Source organism: Microtus pennsylvanicus, chromosome 3 (assembly GCF_037038515.1).
Source record: "Microtus pennsylvanicus isolate mMicPen1 chromosome 3, mMicPen1.hap1, whole genome shotgun sequence".
NCBI classification, from domain to species: domain Eukaryota; kingdom Metazoa; phylum Chordata; class Mammalia; order Rodentia; family Cricetidae; genus Microtus; species Microtus pennsylvanicus.
In genome coordinates, this window is record NC_134581.1 from 9,148,396 (window position 1) to 9,153,230 (window position 4,835).

General features: G+C 40.6%; 1 pseudogene; it reads left to right on the plus strand.

The window, feature by feature from the left end:
- The first annotated feature begins 232 nt into the window (after nt 1-232).
- On the plus strand, nt 233-612 carry LOC142846925 (large ribosomal subunit protein eL32-like; annotated as a pseudogene).
- Nucleotides 613-4,835: the final 4,223 nt, after the last annotated feature.

Here is a 4,835-nt window from a genome sequence, read left to right on the forward strand (position 1 = left end):
GTATAAGAATCTTGGTATTCTTTTGATGTTCCTAAGCTTCTTAACTAAATGAAATATATGTCTAATAAATTTCTTAGATTTAGTTTCATTGAATCTTATAAAAAATCCTCTCATTTCAAAAAATGTGAATATATTAGAGAAAGTCACATTTTTAAAACTGCATTAGCACTGCTACCCCTTCCTTCTTCCTTGGCCCTATCTATGAGGGGGCTGCCATTCCTTTTGAGGCATCATGGTTGCCCTCCAGCCTCTGGTGAAGATGAGATCATCCAAAAGAGGACCAACAAGTTCATCAGGCACCAGTCAGACCAATATGTCAAAATTAAGTAGAGCTGGTAAAAACTCAGAGGTATCAACAACAGGGTGCAGAGAAGATTCAAGGGTCAATGATCAAAACTGGTTATGGGAGCAAGAAGAAACCCAAGCATGTGCTGCCTAATGGCTTCTGGAAGTTTTTGGTTCACAATGTCAAGGAGCTGGAGATGCTACTGATGTAACACATCTTACTATGCTGAGATTGCTCACAATGTTTCCTCCAAGAACAGAAAAGTCATCGTGGAAAAAGCAGCACAGCTGGCGGTCAGGGTCACTCGCAGCAAAGAAAATGAGTAGATGGGTTGTGTGTGTTTTATTTGTGTTTAAATAGAAGCACAAAAATTTTGTAAAAATGCATTAATCACATGGAGTGTGGGTGTGCTCAGCACACTTAGTTGGCCACAGCAGGATGTAATCAACTAAGTGGTTTTCACAGAAAAAGTCCGCTTGCTAACAGCGAGGGATTCAGGATCAAGAAGTCAACAGAGGTTCTGCAGAAATGGCCCAGGGAGTAAGAGTGCTTCTTGCACAAGCATGAGGACCTGAGTTCCTTGCAACCATTTCCATCTAGGCCAGAGGAGGGACCTTCCCTACTGGCCTACCAGAGGTACTGACACTGAAGAATCAAGGCTGTGAGTGGTCCAAACACAAGTCTTCATTTGCATGTGAGGAGTGCTGTGATTGGCCCAAATGCTCCTCCTCTGGCTATAGACACAGGCTGCTCAGGCTCACTGGGAGATACTCTCTAGTGCTGTAGGCCCAGCAAGACATCTGCTTTTCTCAAGTGGGTTTTGCACAACCACGGTCAGTAGTGTGAACTAAACTGGTAATGTGGAGAAAGAAGCCACAGAGGCAGCAGAGCAGCTCCACAGCAAGAGTTGTAGAGCCAGCAGGCCAAGCTGCACACACAGACAGACAGACAAGGGCCTGACGGCTGCTGAATGGACAGGCAGAGCTGAGTGGGGAGCTGGCCAGGCTGCAGATGTGGTGAGGCAGTTGGCTGCCTGGAAGCTAAAGGAAAGTCTGCTGAACAGTTCGAGAGAACAGTCAGCGTAGAGATGAGACTAGAAGTAGAGAAGACAGAGAGTGAAGGCTGAAAAGCCAAGGGCAGCAAGGAAGCAAGAATTTCAGATTGTTGTCATCCTTTGGGGGAGGGTCTCAGATACTCCACACAAGCACTAACTCTGGAATGAGGAATCTTGGTATCAAGCCTGTCAGGATCTGAAATACTGGCTCTTGTCAAGGGCCAAGGAATCCTGACTTCTAAACACTTGCAAGCTGAGCCGTTCAATGCCTGAGGCCTTCCTAAGAATTGGAATGCAGAAGCACACTGCCTGCTGCAGCATCTGCCTCCTCCTGCCACTTCTCCCGTTCTTGCTCCTCTTCCTCCAACTTCTCCTCTTCCAGCTCTTCCTCCTCCTCCTCCAGTTTTTCCTCCTCTTGTTCTTCCTCCTCCAGCTCCTCCTTCTGTTCCTGCTCCTCCTTCCCCTCTTATTTCTGCTCCTCTACTTCCTCCTCCTCCAGCTCCTCCTGTTCCTGCTCCTCTTTCTCCTCTTATTCCTGCTCCTCCAGCTCCTCTTCCTCCTTCTGCTCCTCCTCCTTTTTCTCCTTTTGCTGCTCCTCTTGCTCCTCTTTCTCCGGTTTCTCCTCATCCTCTTCCTTCTCTTGCTCCTCCTCCTCCAGCTCCTCTTCTTCATCTTGTTCTTCCTCTTCAAGTGTCTCCTACTGCTCCTGCTCCTCCTCCTCCAGCTCCTCCTCCCATCCAAAACTACAGAAAACTGTAATTATAACTACCTGCTCTTTCTCCTGCTCCTGCTGCTTCTGCTCACAAAGCCCACATGACACAGAATCTACCAAATGCAGCACTTGAATATCTACTTGCATATCCAAGTATTGGTTTCTTTTCTCTGAGTAGAACACAAGAGCCCTAACCAGTCAACTGGAAGCATCTTACACAGAAGAACTGTAGGAAGCTTTTTCATCAGCCACCAGCTCCAAAATAATGAAAGAGACTTTTTATTAATTATGAAAGGTCAGCCTTAGCTGAGGCTTGTTTCTAACTAGCTCTTATAACTTAAATTAACTAGTTTCTATTCATCTATGTGCTATCGTGTGGTTTGTGGCTTTTATCTCTCATCCTACATGTCCTGTTTCCTCTGCATCCAGCTGGCAACTCTGCCTTCTATTTCCCAGCATTCTCTCTCTACATGGAAGTCCCACCTATCTCTCCTGCCTAACTCTAGGCCATTCAGCTTTTTATTATACCAATCACAGCAATACACCTTCACAGTGTATAGATATCCCACATTTCCCCCCATTTGTCTAAATAAAAAGGGAAGATTTTAATGCTAACACAGTAAAACTACATACAATAAGAACAATTATCAAGTAAGAATTTCATTCACAATGTTCAGTCCATTAGTATTTGGCAAATTCAGAGAAAATACTCCATTATCTATTCTATCTTATGAGTCCAAAATTTTGTACTTGATTACTTTCAATCAAAACTACAAAGAACTGTGACTATAACTATCTGATCTTCAACCCCATCAGAGACCTGAGAAGGATACAATATTACCTGATTAAACATAAATGCAGTGTAAACAATTTCCAAAACTATAGAAATGACAGAGACATCTAGCTGCTTGGACAGTCACCCAAGTTTCCTCTGCAACATTGAGGCATTCACCTGTAGCCTACAGGCCTAGAATATCTAACAGACTTTTTTAGTGAAACAGGAATTTTGAAGGACTGTCCTACCTTGTCTTGGCAAAGTTTAGCAGTAGCTTTCTTTTGTGTCCTGTTTGTCCAATTTGAACAGTATACTGTCAGCAGTTGAGGCAAGAGCAATTTCTTACCAAGTGACTAACTCTGAAACATTGAAAGCAAACTCCATATAGAGGTATTTCAATGCCCATCATTCTTTTTTGAAGTAAATTGGTGCTGCAAGGAACAGATATGTTTCATTGTCATGAAAAGCCTTATGTTAGTAAAACATTTTAAGTGCCATATTCTGTAGATCTTTGAAGTGTTTGAAGACCATCTATCTTTTTAAAATATATCTGTTTGACCCTGAAAACATACTTAGCAAGACTACAAGTTTGATTATTATAGATGACTAACTACTAACCTGTACTTCTTAGTTATATATTACATTTTTAAATGAGCTGCATAGGTACAATATCTTAAGCAAGAATAAAAACATATATACCATATAACAAAAGTAACCTTAGATTTGTATCAACATACAAAAATCCATACCAATGTAAAATATCTGAGATTAGTGCTTGTTCAAAAGTAGACTCAACAATTCTACCCTTTTATCCCATCATTTCTATATTATATTCCCCCCTTTTCCATTTAGAAAGAGATCACTAAATCTAATCTTTGTTGTTTAGCTTTTTTTTCTGATCAGAATCAATAACAACTTGTAACCAACTACTCTAAATGATGACAAACATCCTTAATTCATCAAATGACCAAAAACCACCCACTCCACCTTTTGGGAATGTGGGCATTGTATTTTCTAGACTGTTTTCTGTTGTCTGGGGATGATGACATCTTTAGGGGACCCTGAGAAAACTAGGATAATTGTCAAGACCTGAGAGAGCTAGATGTATCATTTTGCTGTCTGTTCTCTGTGTAATGGGAAAGTGCAGGGTTTATCTGAAGTTCTATTGAGAGTAATCTGTGAAGCTGGACCATCACAGCTAGCAGCTTTGAAGATGATCTGGATACAAAATTTTTGAGGAAACTGTAACAGAGGTATTCTGAGTGGCTGGATCACCTGGGCTACTTGTCTTTTTGGTGTCTGGTCCTTTTTTTTCTGAAAATATACAAATTTTTAAAAATAACATATGGATCTGCATTAACACAAGTATGAAATGTCTAGTATGCAGTAGTAGATTAAAGATGACTTTTTTTATTTTATTTTTGAGAAGGTAAAAGGCATCTGCTAACTTTATATGTTTGTTTGGACTGTAACCAATTGTAACATAAATATCTATCTATGCCATGTGAAAGGATGCATGTAATAATAAGTCATGAGGACTCTGTAGCCAACAAGACTTACCATGTCTCATTCAGTCTCAGAGCTGTTCCCATGAGAAGGGATCAGCATATACCTCACCTGACTTATAGTCTTTCTTGGTCTTTTTTCTTGTGTCTATAGCTAAGATATTCAGGAGGTCTCCTCTGCCCCCCATCAAAACTGATCTCTAGCAACTTTGAAGAAATCCAAATGCTTTTGTTTCGACAGGAAACAAAGGATAACCTCTCCCCCAAAGCAACATAGTTTTTTGACTTCCATTCTGAAGGCAAGACATATTTAAATTATTTACACTGGCTTAATTCAGCAGTCCCTTCCATAATCCAATGTCTCTCAGCAGCTGTTGTTTTCTGTTCATTAGCATTCAAAAAATTCAAAGTCAATAAAGCATATTACAGGATTCAGATGTCCAGTATATTTTCCATCCTTTTAAATTTTTACCTCTCTTTAAAGACTTTATTAAATTATTTAT